The 14521-nt window shown below is 38.6% G+C and overlaps 1 pseudogene; it reads right to left on the bottom strand.

The window, feature by feature from the left end:
- Positions 1-726: 726 nt before the first annotated feature.
- LOC150068965 (protein SET-like) lies at positions 727-6858 on the bottom strand (annotated as a pseudogene).
- Positions 6859-14521: the final 7663 nt, after the last annotated feature.

The following is a 14521-nucleotide window of genomic DNA, read 5'->3' as shown; positions in this document are numbered from 1 at the left end:
GTAGCCTGTTCATTACTTAAACTCTCCTATATTTCTACTCACATCTAAATCAAGGTTTTCCTCAAAATTATCAGTTTCTGTGAATCTTCTAAAATTGTATGCGACGTGTGCTTGTGTCATTTCTAGAGAGAGTTTCAAATGTTAAGCTTGAGTGCCAGAGTTTGGGCCTATGAAGTTTACTTCTCCAGAAGTGAACTTCACAGAGTTCCTTCGGAGTTGGTGTCCTTATCCCTATGTGGCACCTCAGCCTCCAGAGCTACTTCTAACACCAGTTATCCGGGACCTCTGGTTCCTCTGCTTTCTTGTTGCACTCCAGTCAACGGGGGCGTCCCCGTGCATTCGCTTCTTCTTGCATCCATCCCACTGGCACCATCCACAGCTTCTCCTTGCACCCCAGTCAATGCGCCCACCATCAACTGGGACTTAGCGGCTGTACCCGCCAACATCTAAGCGTTTTACCTACCATCTTCTGGGGCTTCATAGAGCATCAGCCGTCATCCGGGCCTTTTCGTTTAACTCCCTCCCCCACCATCCCCGCCCCCACCATCCCCTACACCCCTTCACACCCTCCCACCCCACCACCCAGGCCTTCCCACTGCAGCCTCCATCATCCTGGCATCGTCAGGAACTCCTCCCTCCCCCCACCCCCCATCATCAAGACCTTATGCGGAACTGCCATCATCCGGGACTCCGCTCACCGGATCGTTAAGGCCTTCATCTGTCTTGTCATGGCTGAAGTTTCCTTCTCTGGGCCAGGGAGGACACCCAGGCCACGCATCTGCGAGCCTGGTGGCCAGGAATGTCAGTGAGTTTCCTAAGCCGCCAGCCTTCTCGCCCCTCCCGAGGGCCTCTACTATTTTCCAATGCTGTGCCAAGCCTGCAGTAGCCTAAGGATGCCATGTTCTTGGCAGCCTGCTGAGGGGCCTTCCCAGGAGCTGGGCAGGGTGGAGAGGCTGCCGTGGAGTCACTGCAGAGCAGGGCAGCGATGCGACGAGTTCCGTTAACACAGCCAGGGCTCCTGTGTCTGCGCGGGCCTGTTCAAGGGTCCCTGTGGCCCCAGCTGTGGCCCTTCTTCCTGGCTCACTCTTGCTGTGGGCTTGTCCTCTGTCATCCCACTGTGGCCTGGCTCCTGGCGCTGTTCTCAGTCACCCCGCTTTAGACTGTCTCCAGGCCTCTGGCTCAGGTTGGCTGCCACCCATCCTAGGATCATTCGGTCACCACTGCAGGCCTTTCCCTGTGTTCCTGTGTTTATCCTGGTTCTCTGGTTTATCCTGAGGACAGAGCAGCCTGATACCAACGACTCCAAGGGAGCAGATCTTGCTCAGTCCCTCTGTCCTGAGCCATCGCCCTGCCCTTCCTTTTCTTTTTTTCATATTTTTTATTGTAATTAATAGAAGGGTTACATTATTTACATTATATTCACCAGATAGAAGGTACATTACTTCACAAATATTGATACCCTTTCTCATGTCATGGTCCCCATTCCCCCCCATCTTGATTTCCCCCCTTCCCTATCCTATTTCAAATAACCAATTAAGCATATATAAAAATATATCAGATAACAAGGTGAAATATTGTAACAATATGACATAACCAAGGGACAGCAAAAGAGATGAGAGATAACATAGTACATTAAGGACAACAATCACTCATTATATGGCTTTTGTTTCTTTGTCCTGGAGATCCTTACATTTAGCATCATACTATATGGCCTTTCTTCCTATACAGAAAAGCTTTTTGAGTGCTGTTGTTTTTGCCAAATGTAGTTATAAAATGTAGGGGCATTTTGGTGTAAGATTTATGGCCTTTAAAGTATAAGGTATTGTCTGCTAATAGAGATAATTTGAGTTTGTTTCCTATTTAAGTTTCTTTTTTAAAAAACTTTTGCTTTATTTCTTTGTCTAGGAATTCTGGTACTGTGTTAAATAACAGTAGTTAGAGCAGTTTCATTTTCTCATCTGATTTTTTAGGGGAAATGAAAAATTTTCCCCATTTGGTATGATATTGGTGGCAGCTGTTATATTTAGCTTTCTGTTCAGGTAATTCCTTTTCCTTTTTTTTTTTCTTAATGGTATTTCAGATGTGCTTTACAAGGATAAGCCTCTCAATTGTTTTCTATTCCCTAACTTTCTCAGTCTCCTATTGATAAACAGCTTTCATTGAGGCTCCCATGCTGTCATTCTACACAGTTGTACTTTACAAAATTATTTTTCCATCTTTCCCTTTCCTTATAAAAAAATAGTGAAGTAAGCCAAAGAAACACAGGCTGCACGTTTTCCCTCATTTGTAATAATTTTAATGTGCCTATTAATTTGTAAGTACCCCCAATGAATAGTAGAAGCCATGATTAATTAAACAGTAGTGTAAACTTTCACAAAGGAGGATATTCTTAGGAGAGGGTTGCCAGGGCTCAATAGCTATGTGCATATGATTATATAAAATGGTATTAATGAAATGAACTCCAAGAGGTTTTATTTTTTTATTGTTCTGTTTGCTATTCTTTTCTTCTGCCCCTTTTTCTTTGGTTTATTTCCTTCTGTTGCTGTTTTTGATTTTTGTACCCCTTGTCTTGTACATAAGTTTATCTGATTGGGCAGGGGGAAGGGGAAGGACCAAAATGGTGAGACAGAGAGGGAACCAATTCATCATGAAACCTACTAGTTGCTATGTTGGAAATGAACTATACAACTTGGGGGAGTAAACCAAACCCAACCCAAATTATTCAAATTATTCACCATCCTTTTCTTCTTTTTCTTTTTTCTTTCTTTCTTTGTTTTTCCAGTCCTGTGGCTTGAACTTGGGGCCTGGCACTATCCTTGGGCTATCTCAAGATCAGCACTTGAGCCACAGTGCCACTTCTGGCTTTTTCTGTGTATGTGGTGGTACCAGGGAATTGAAACCAGAGCTTCCTGCATACTAAGCAAGCACTCGACCACTTGGCCACACTCCCAGGCCCCCCCTTTTTTTCCTTTTACCTCCCTTTCCCCTCATCCTTTTACATAATTAGAATCATATTCTAATTGTATGCATATATAGGAATATATGCATATATATAGACAAAATATATATAATACTGCCTTTTTCAGATTGGCTTATCTGGCTTAAAGTTCTCCAATTCCATCTATTTTCCTCACCCCCAATGCCATTTCATTTCTCTTTATGGATATGTAATACTCCATATATATAATATTCCATGTGTATTTATAACTCCATATATATAATGTCTTTTGTATTACTTCAGAGGATTTAGTCATTTGGCTGTTGTGAATACAACTATAATAAACATCTGGGCATGCATATAGTTTTCTTGATTTATACTGCTTCAGATATTTGCCTACTGGTGGTTTGGCAGAGTTAGAAGATAGCCCTAGTTTTACTCTTGTGAGGAACCTCCATATTGATTTCCATAGTGGTTGCTCTAGTTTACATTCCCATCATTGATGCATGAAGGTCTTTTTTCCCCCCTGAATTCTCATCAGCATTTGTGGTATGCGTTTTTGATGGTTGTCGTTGTGACTGTGGTTAGATGGAACTTTTGAAGTTTCTTTGACAAGATTTTTTACTCATATTTCCTTTATGGCTAAGAATGTTAAAATGCTCCTTAATTAGATTTCTTAATCTGAAAACAGTTTCAGTTTTCTTACTCTTTAGTTGGTTGAATTATTTATTCCTTTCTGTTCAATTTTTTTTCAGTTTTTTATATTTTGTATATTTACTGATCTCTTACCTGTTGAATAGCTAGTGAATATTTCTCTCTTTCAGTGGATTGTTGGTTTTGGTAAATGTTTCTTTTGCTCTACATAAACTTTTTTTTGGTTCCGTCCCAGGGCTTGAACTCAGGGCCTGGGCACTGCCCTTGAGCTTCTTTTGTTCAAGGCTAGCACTCTATTACTTGATCCATAGCACCACTTCTGGCCTTTTCTGTGTATGTGGTACTGAGGAATTGAACTTATAGCTTCATGTATGCAAGGTAAGCACTTTCCCACTAAGCCACACTCCCAGTTCTGTACATAAACTTAAACTTCATGTAATCCCAGTTGTTAGTGTTCTTGTTTTCTGGGCAGTTGGAATCCTATTCAGAAACTAATTAACTGTGTCTGTATCTTCCAGGGAAATCTTTAGGTTCTCCTGTAATATAGTTCTAGGCCATACTCTGAGATTTTAGGTCTATTTGGGGTTAATTTTTGGACAAAGGGAGAGATGAGTCAACTTTCAGTGTCCTTCAAGTAGATAACCAGTTTTCTTAGCTCTCTTTGTTGAGGAGGCTATTGGTTCTCTATTGTATATTTTTGGCTTCTTTGTTGAAAATTAGGTGATTGTATTTTTCCTCTGCATCTTTTCATTAAGGTTTATTAGTATTGGGATCTGTTTTTGTGCCAGTACCAGCCTGTTTTTGTACCATGTTTCTTTAGTATAATTTGAAATGTGGTTTCCTGATTCCTCTAGCATTCTTAAAAATTTAGGTTTACTTTTGTTAGGAATGCTTCTAAGGTTCCATATGAATTTTTGGGCTGTTTCTGTTTCCATGAGGAGGATTTTGATAAGTATTGCATTGAATCTACAGATTGCTTTATTCAATGCGGCCATTTTCATGGCATTAATTCTGCCAAACCCATGAGCACGGGATGTCATGAATCTTCTAATATCTCTTTCAATTTCTTCTCAATTTTCAGCAAAATTAAGATGTACCTTGAGAGATATATCTTGAGCACCTATTGTTGTAGGCCCAATTAACCTATGTATCTGTGAAGAACAATGATTGCTCAAGTTGTTGTTGGCCTATTTTGACATAAATTCTGGGGGTAAGATGTAAGATGGTTACAAGAAATAGTTGAGGAGAGGAGTGCCAGACAAATCCCTGTAAAGAAGTTTAAACTTCAGGCAACTGCTCTAACCTATGACATTAATGGCTGCTCAATAATCTGGCAGCAGTGGGTTACACACCTCAAAATTTCTTACAGAGGCATGGAGACCACCATACCCTCAGAGGTGAGAGGTGATAGGTCAAAAGCCATGCAGATGTACTGTTATTGGAAGATAGGATGCTGAAAGTTTGGGCATCACAGTAGTCAGAGGCCCTACCCTTCTGTACCAGGAGTGACTTCCTACATCTAAAGACAGAGTAATTACAATGTCTGACCTTGGAGCTAGCAAAGTACTCAGGCTCAAGGCCCTACAACTTGGCTCTGTGTGTTGACTTCTGAGCAGGTTAAAACTCTCCCATCTAGTCCCTCTGAACTGAACCATGAGCCACTATAGCCTCTTGCAATATATATATATATGTATACATATACATATATATATATATATCTGCCCCTTTTCAAGTGTATCATCTTTCCAGTGAAAAAAAGAAAATTTTAAAATAAATGAACAAAATTACAATAGACAATGTCAATTCTGAATAAAATCCTACAGGGTCTGTGGATTCTCCTGCAGTGATAAGGCTCAAGTAATTAATAGGATCCTTAAGTAATCATCAATAGGGCCCTCAAACTGCAAGGATGTCCCTTACACATCACAATTAAACATGCCAGAGGAGAAGCCATGTTTTCAAAATGCCCATAACCCACACAAACATCTCAAACGCACCTTTTTTTTCCCCCTTTAAATAATCTCCTTCACCTCCTTCTCCTCCCGCATCTTCGGTGTCAGGAACCAGGTAGCACTGCAATGGCTTTGGCCAACATCATCCTTGATGATCTCTCTCTTAACTCATCTGCACCAGCATTAGAATGGTCAATACATGGGAAAGAAACTCTCTGGTTCTTCACGTTGCTTCTTCCTGCTGACTTTATTCTGTTTGGTGGAGCATTTTGTCAAATCTTTTCCGTATTTCCTTTTTTGTTGTTTGGTCGTTCGTGGGGCCTGGACTCTAGGCCTGGGCACTATCCCTGAGCTCTTCAGCTGAAGGCTATGACCCTACGCCTCACCACTGCTTCCAGTTTTCTCGTGGTTAATTGGAGATAAGAGTCTCCCGTTCTCTATTGCCTGCGCTGCCTTTCAACCGGGATCCTTGGATCTCAGTAGCTAGGATTACAGGTGTGAGCCACCGTGCCCGGCCATAATTCCATTTTCCTTCAGTGGAGTTTGAAGATAAATTGCCATCCTCACTCAGGATGAAATTCTTTGGAGAGAATTTTAGTTTCAAAGTAAGGATTTTCATTAAAAAAAAAATCTGTTCTGTCTGTAACCTGATTTTATATCTTCCCATTGTGTCACTTCATTCTGTTAGGTCAGGCAGCGCCTCTTCGTGCTCCTCCAGCAGGACTGACACGCAGAGGGTTGACAAATTTTATCTCCAGATTTGAGATTTGGCCGATACACTCTGATCTCTTCTGAAAAGAATGGTTGGAAGAGTTTGCTGAATTTCTGTTCCGCTTTCAACATCTCCTCATTGACCTGCTCATTAAGTCCATTTCATTTTGTACTTCATTAAGGGGTTCAGTTGCTTCTTGTGGCTTTTTCTCTGAGGTCCAGTGGGCTCCAAGGTGAGTTTTTTTTTACTGAGGGGGAGCGGGGTGCAGTGTGTGCGCAGGCGCAGTGGGGACGCGTCCTCCCCCGTGGAGGGGATGCATGGAGGGGGCACACCGAACCTCTCATGGTGCCAGTAGAGCCTGCTGGGTCCACCCACCAGAGGTGCCTGGTCCCTAAGTTCTATCTGCTGCCCCCACCCTCGCTTGCTGGCTCACTCAGTGCCCCCCTGGCCTTCGGTTGAGGTGAGAGCACGGGAAGGAGCACCAGGGCCCTGGCTGCTACTTGAGGCCTTGCGGGGGCTCCCAGAGTAGACACAACCGGCCCAACCGCTTCCCTTCCTTTTCCCCTTCTTCTTCTCCTGCTCCCCTCATCCCTGCCCTTCATATTCACCCTCGTGTTTCCCCCCACTTCTTTCCTTCCCACTCCCCTTCTCCTGGCTTTTCTCCAAACCCCTCCTGGAAGGCTAATGAAGTCTCATTCATAATAGCGTCACTGTCGTCTCTCATCTGTCTGTGTTTCCTGGACATGCACCCCGACCCTTTGCTTTGCAAAGCCCCTTTACAGAATCTGCCTTTTATGGATTTAGCTGAACTTTCCAGATGCACATTCTTCATCTTGCTTATAGCTAATGCCCAGGGTCCAGAGCGCAGGGTTTACAGTGCTGGAGAACCCACTAATCTGATCTATGACCTTATTTCTGTTTTGGTCTTAGAAGCTGCCTAGATTCTTTTATCCCAAGCTGTTTTTTTTCATGTATTTTTTTATTGTAATTAATAGAAGGGTTACATTGTATTCACCAGATAGAAGGTGCATTACTTCACATACATTGATACCCTTTCTCATGTCTTGATCCCCATTTCCCTCTCTCCACCCTCGACCCTCATCTTGTTTTCCTCTCTTCTCTATCCAACTTTAAATAACCAAATACGCATATATACAATATATCAGATAACCAGGTGAAATACTATAACAATATGTGATAACCAAGGGGCACCAAAAGAGATGAGAGATAACATAGTACATTAAGGACAACAATCACTCATTATATGGCTTTTGTTTCTATATCCTGGAGGTCCTTTCATTTAGCCTCATCCTGTATGGCCTTATGTATCTAGATTTTGCTCTATTATAAATCTCTGCTAGGAGAGTCCAAGATTTCTACTGATTAACCAATATTATAACTTTCTACGTCCCTCTATTGTAGTTTCTTAATTCAAGAAAGAAATTTCTTAAAATCTATTTATATATATTGTGTGTGTGATACCTCTTCTGTAGCTTTTCAAAAACTTAAGTAAAACTGAAGATTAAAAGTGAGCATAGTTGCAAAGTCACTGAAAGGCATAAAATCAGTAAAGTTCAGACATTTTTGAACTTGCACTTGAGAACAAGTAGCAGAAACGTAACTATCCAGAGTATTTTAGTACTATATAGGATTTTATCCAATCATATATCTTGCAGAGGAAAACAGAAATAGATAAGGAAGCTTCAGGTCTGTGGCTGGCCTTAAAAATGTCAGTGATACATCCAACTCTCCAATCCTGTGCTTATCATACCTTCAGCAGTACGGTGGTTACTATGGTGGTTGTTGATCATTGTGGAGATCTAGAGTGTTCAATGACACAATTTTGACTACCACTTGGTTCTTGTACAGTGTATTTTTTCCCATGATATGTGTAGTTAGGATTCCAGAAAAAAAATTCAGAGGTTTTGTTTCTGTTTTGTTGTTGTTGTTGTTTGGTTTTTGTTTGTTGGGCAGGGGTCTTGAATTTAGAGCCTGGGTACTGTCCCTGAGCATTCTTGCTCCAGGGTAATTCTCTACCACTTTGAGCACAGCTCCACTTCCTTAAACAACTGGAAGTGGAAAATCCACTGGTTTTCTGGTGGCTAATTCTGAGTAGTTTATTGGATATAAGAGTCTCAGACTTACCTGTCTGGGCTGGCTTTGCACCACAATCCTCAGATCTCAAGCTCCTGAGTAGCTAGGATTACAAGCATGAGCCACTCATGCCTGGCTCAGAGAGGTTTTTATTAGTATCCATTAATTGCTCAAGAGGGATTTTGTTGTGACATTTCTACATGTATACAATGTGAATTACAATCTCATCCCAAAAGAAATAATTTTCAAAAAATAAAATAATACTTCAATGCTAGAAGCTATGATTGATTCTAGTGCTTATGTTCAGATTCAGTCTTTGAATTTCTAAACTGTGTCCATTAATACTATATGGCAATGTACAACTGACTCAAGGTGTTTGGTTTCAAGTTGATGAAAACATTATTGTTAAGAAGCATATGGTGAGGTCATTTAACCTGTGTTCAGATTAAGAGGACATTATTACCAGGCACTGAGGGTTTTTGCTTTAATTCTAGCTACTTAGGAGTCTGAAATCTGACCATTGCAGTTCAAAGCCAACGTAGGCAAGAAAATGCATGAAATTCCAATTAACTATGAAAAAGTTGGAATTGGAGCTGTGGCACACGTGGCAGAGCACTAGGTTTGAGCAAAAAAGCTGAGAGACAGAGCTTGGGCCCTCATTTCAAGCCTCATTAATGGCATATGAGCACATGCATACATACACACACACACACACACACACACACAGCTGTTATTGCTCTTTCGAAGTGTTTGACATATGCAATGTAGTCCTCTCTGCTTGACTGGTAGATTTTGACATAAAATTTTATAGTATATTTAATAATTCTGACATTTGTTTAAATGTGGTTAAAGCATAAACACATCTTCAACACTATAATGGCTTTTGAAAGGGTAGTTTATAAGATGACAGTGATTTGCTCTGATGGCATTCAAGTAAAGGAAGTAGAAATAAGACTCTCACTGAGAATCAGTTTATAAGTGCTTGTATGATTATACTAGTAATTAAGATTCATCTGATCTGATTCTTTAGACATTCTCTACCTCCTCCTGTATTTCACTATTATCTCTTCCCAAATTTTGGCTTTTCTTTCATTTTCTGCCTTGACATGCTAATAGTTTTTCTCCAGTGAGAAGGTATGGGATATTCTTTTAAACAAAAATATTCATGGTTTGTATGGGTTTTTCATTTCACATCTTAAAGTTTCCAGTTCTCTGGAATTAGAGATTAATAATTAAAATATTCAAGATATTACTTTTAAGTAATAAAAAGAATTGTTCACAATACTGTTTCAGCATATATTACCTGAACAAGAGTGGTTTTGAATACTCAGCAGAGTCAGCTTTGCTCTGAGAACTTTTTCCCTGTGTTATTAATTCATGTAGTTTGGATTATGTCTGGGGCATGTCCTGATTACAGAAAATGAGACTGTGAACATTATTTATGAGTTGGTGTTGGGAGACAGTAACAAATAGGAATGGCAATGAAGGAAGGTAAAAAAAATTGTGGGCATTTTAACTGCCAGGAGTGTGGCCTAGTGGAAGAGTGCTTGCCTAGCATATATGAAACCCTGGGTTCGATTCCTCGATATCCCATTTATTGCAAAAGTTAGAACTGGTGCTGTGATTCAGGTGGTAAAGCACTAGCCTTGTGAGTGCTCACAGACCGTGCCCAGTCCCTAAGTTCACGCACCAGGATTGGCACACAAAAAAAGGCATTTTAAAAATGTTTTTGGCAAATATTCTGTTCCTAAACATGCTAGTTACCCCATTTCTCTGTTGTAGTTCTGTACAGAAGGAATTTTGGTAATGATATTCTGAAATAAGGTTGCTAATTTTCCTCCCTACCCCTTTTTTTCTGGTTCTGGAGCTTGAACTCACGCAAGTGGTAGACTATCAACCTACCACTTGAGCCAAAGCTTCACTTCTAGCATTTTTGGTAGTTTATTAGGGGTAAGAGGCACGTGGAATTTGCTCCCTTGACTGATCCTCAGATCTCAGCCTCCTGACTAGTTCCGAATATAGGTGCAAGCTACCAGTGCTCTGTGTAATGTTGCTAACTCCTTTTAGACAAATGACTTTTCAATCTTTTTAAAATAAGGAAAGTTTAAAATAAACTGTCACCATTTTATAAAATCATGATAATATATAGACAGAAAAAGTAGAGTCATTTGCTCCTCATGTGGGTGATGGTAGTGATGGGGTCAAGCCGGACTTACGTGGCTGCCTGTAATGACTTCCCAGTCCTGGATTCCCTGGCTTCATTTTAATACAAGATATTTAAAACATTGAATTCTTATTGAGAAAATATAACTTTATAGTTAACATATGCTGAGATTCTGTACTAACCAGAGTAAAATTCTTATTTTTAGGCCTTCCTGGATAATATAATATTATGAGCAGGGAAAATTTTATAAGTAGATTGACTGCACTCATTTATGATTACATAATCAAGGAATCAAGGTCCCTGGTAAAATCATCTCTGGGTAAAAATATTTACATGTCTAGAGGTCACACTTGAGAGTTTCAAAAGAATTTTATTACTATATTCGGAAATTCAATCCAATTCAACATGAATGTGTTGCATGTCTATGGTATTTAAGGCACTGAATTATTTTGCAAGAATAAAAGCTGATTAGAAAAGATTTTGTACTCAAAGAGTTTTTATGGTTTGTAACAATAATTCACCCTTTTTGTCAAGAGGGAATTTTATCTTTGTGTGACTTTCCCATAATCACTCAGCTGGTTATGATACAGATGTAGAAAAAATTTAGTTCTTAGTTTCTTTTTAATATAAGTAATTTGAGATGACCTTTTCCCTCTTTTTTTTTTCTTTTGTGGTGCTGGATATTGAACATGGGGCCTTACCTATACTAAGAAGTATTCTGCCAGTGAACTATGATAAATGACATGATACACCACAACAATTTCTTGACACCTTTAAAAAATCTTTATAGGTTCACCCTTTGCATCTCTTTTTTTCTTCCTAATAATTGTTTGTCCTTTAGAATTTTCCATGTCCAGATTGTTCTCTGTTCCTTATTGTTCATGGGGTAGTTTAATAATTCTTCTACTGTTTTTATTATTTGCTAATTGATAATTACATTGTCAAGGCTTTATCCAATTTAGTTTAGACTATTTTGGTTATGTCTATCTCACAAATTCAGATATGGTCCTCCATCTTAAATACAAGAAAGATGCAGACTTATAATATGTGGTTCTGTCTCTGTCTTTCCGACTCTCTGAAATAAGAAAAATGATGCTTAGTGCTTAGATTAAGGGCAGCCCAGTGGCGATGTTCTAATTCTATTATCTCTTTCACTTATTGAATGTCCAGAATGCATTTATAAAGAGAAACATGTTTGCTTAAAATCATAATTGTAATATGTGTAATAAAAGGAGATCCCATACTTACTTTTTACATTTATTTATATGTTTTCAGAGTGATGTGATTCTCTATTATTCTTCAAGAGGAAAAAATAAGGGCTCACTCATCACATTTCCTTTATTATTAAGGCTGATTGTGTCAGCTCGAGTGGTCTAAGGATTTTTAGGTAGCTGGCAAAGCTATTTTTGGATGAGTATGAGGATGTTGCCAGAGGAGATTAGTATTTTGATAAGTAAATTGAGTACAGATCACCCTCATTAATTCATTTTATCTGCTGAGAGGGTGAATAATCCAAACCATAGTAAAAGGGTTAATTTTACTTTCTGGGCTGGGATATTCTGGGATTTCTGGTTATTAGACATTCAGATTGGGACTAACATAATATCAGGGGATCACCTTGTTCTCAAGATTTTCACTTTGGCACAATCCTTCCTAGAAAGACCAGCACTGGAGGAATATCAATGTCAAACTTTAGATTCTATTATGGAGCTAGAGTAATAAAAACAGCTTGGTACTAGCACAAGAACAGGCCTGAGGACCAATAGAATATAAATCAAACCACAGACCTACGGCTACCTAATCTTGATAGGGGAGCCAAAAAATAGGATGGAAGAAAGACAGCCTCTTCAACAAATGGTGCTGGTAGAAATGGTTAAGCACTGGTAGAAAACTGAAGTACAATCACTTTGCCTCTTTCTGTTTTCTTTGTAATATTTTAGTAACTTGCAATCCAATATGTTTAGTGGAGTATTTCACAGAGCTCAGATTGTCCTATCCTGTGCCACATTAAAAACGTTTTGTACTGGGGGCCAGGAGTTTGTCCTAGTGGTAGAGTGCTTGCCTAGCATGCACAAAGACCCAGGTTCGATGCCTTGGTACCCCACATACATAGCAAAAAAAAGCCGGAAGTGGTGCTGAGGCTCAAGTGGTAGAGTGCCAGCCTTGAGAAAGTCCAAGGACAGTGCTCAAGCCCTGAGCTCAAGCCCAGGACTGGCAAAAACCAAAAAAACAAAAAACGTATTATACTAACATTGATTTTTGTCAAAAATGCATTTTTATTTTACTTCAATACTTTTATAATCTTCCTGTGTCATTATGGCTTAGAGAAACTTTGTCCTGCTTCATTTCAAACTATTTTCAGTTAACATTTAATTCAAAGCCCTTTAATCAATATGATGATAAAAATAATGGCCCAAGGGAACAGAAATTAATTAAAAATTACAACCTCTACAAACATTAACATATACAATAATATTGATTTTGGCACAAAGAACTTTTTTACTGAGCCCATAAGCCTTAATATTCTTAGAAATAATTGAACTATTTTATCCCTTTTAACATGTAAAATGTTAACATTTTTGTTTAAAAATTATACGTATTACCATTCTAGATTCCTTTTAGAAATTATTTTGTGCCTCTCTTCAATGCTATTCAAATAAGTCTGAAAGGCCATATTCTTCATGAAGCTGATTTGATGCAATTATATGTATGTTTTCATATTTATGTTGTGTTTAAAGAAGAGGCTTTGTGAACTTATTGAGCTGTGTAGAATTATTATGTGTTAGCTGGGATGTTATCGAAAAGTCTGTTGTAGTTCTTTAACAACTGTTTATTTTAATATATTGTACAAATCTGAGACTTCTTTTTCTCTCTCAATTTCTTCTTCTTTACCCCTTCCTATCTTAGTTTATGGGTATAATATAAAGGAGCATTTGCTCCCATGGGCCACAGCCTGAGCAGTTCTGTTGCTATTTATTTTCTTGTAAATTATAATCAAACATAATTTGATTATAATAAAATATATGTTAATAATTAATATCATATAACATTATATATAATAATTACATTTGTTAGAGATTATATTTGTTGAATAATCCATTGCTGAAATTTAATACTTTTTAGTCTATTGGGGAGACAGCAGAGTAAGAAAAGGCTTGCTAGAACATCAATATACTGAAGGCAATAATAAGCAATGTGAAGTGCTTGCTGCAGTGACATATATGATGTACTAAGATTGAAATGAAATTAAAATTGAAGGATTTTAAAATAATGCATATATATGGCTATATGACAAGAAAAGGAAAACAAATTTATACAGCCGAATTCTCGATGTGTAAAAGTCTGGGACCATTTAGGCTATAAAATGAGATTACTGTTTGTCTCCTCAGTCAATATGTAAGGAACTCAGTTTTCTAGTTATAGGAGATATTGTGAGCTATTTAACAGATTCAAGTTGGAAGTTTGTTTCAGCACACCAGGTAGGTACGAGAAAATACTAAAAATGTGCAGAAGAGGAAGAGTTAGAGTGATAGGAAAATAGCCTATGGAAAGCTGTTTTTCAAGCCCATTCTCCTTTATCTGAGTTTATAATCTTTGAGTTTTAGGTGTAGGTCCTGTACATGAGTTCTAGCCATGTAATATTGGCAGCCTCACGATATATATATATATATATATATATACATATATATATATATATCATGCTTTGTCTATGAAACTCTCTTAATCATTATCCTCCATATACTTTCTCTTTCTGCAGTAGTGATACTGGAAGTTAAGTATCAAAGGTAGCAGAACCCATGGATGAATCTGTATTCCTGCTACTTGATTGTCATGAATTTGGACGTTTGGGAAGAAGAAAAAAACCTCTCAGACCACTGACTTTTTTTTTGTTTTGCAAATCACCTTTATTATCATTATTATTATCTTTAATTAATTTTGGTTTATTGGTTAAAACAACATAGCTTTCTAAAATAAAACATGTACATCATTAACTGTCAGAAGAAGAT

Source organism: Megascapheus bottae, chromosome 1, assembly GCF_031878675.1.
Source record: "Megascapheus bottae isolate mThoBot1 chromosome 1, mThoBot2.hap1, whole genome shotgun sequence".
In the NCBI taxonomy this organism is placed as follows: Eukaryota; Metazoa; Chordata; class Mammalia; order Rodentia; family Geomyidae; genus Megascapheus; species Megascapheus bottae.
The sequence above is the reverse complement of the archived record's forward strand: the minus strand, read 5'-3'. Positions and strand labels throughout refer to the sequence as shown.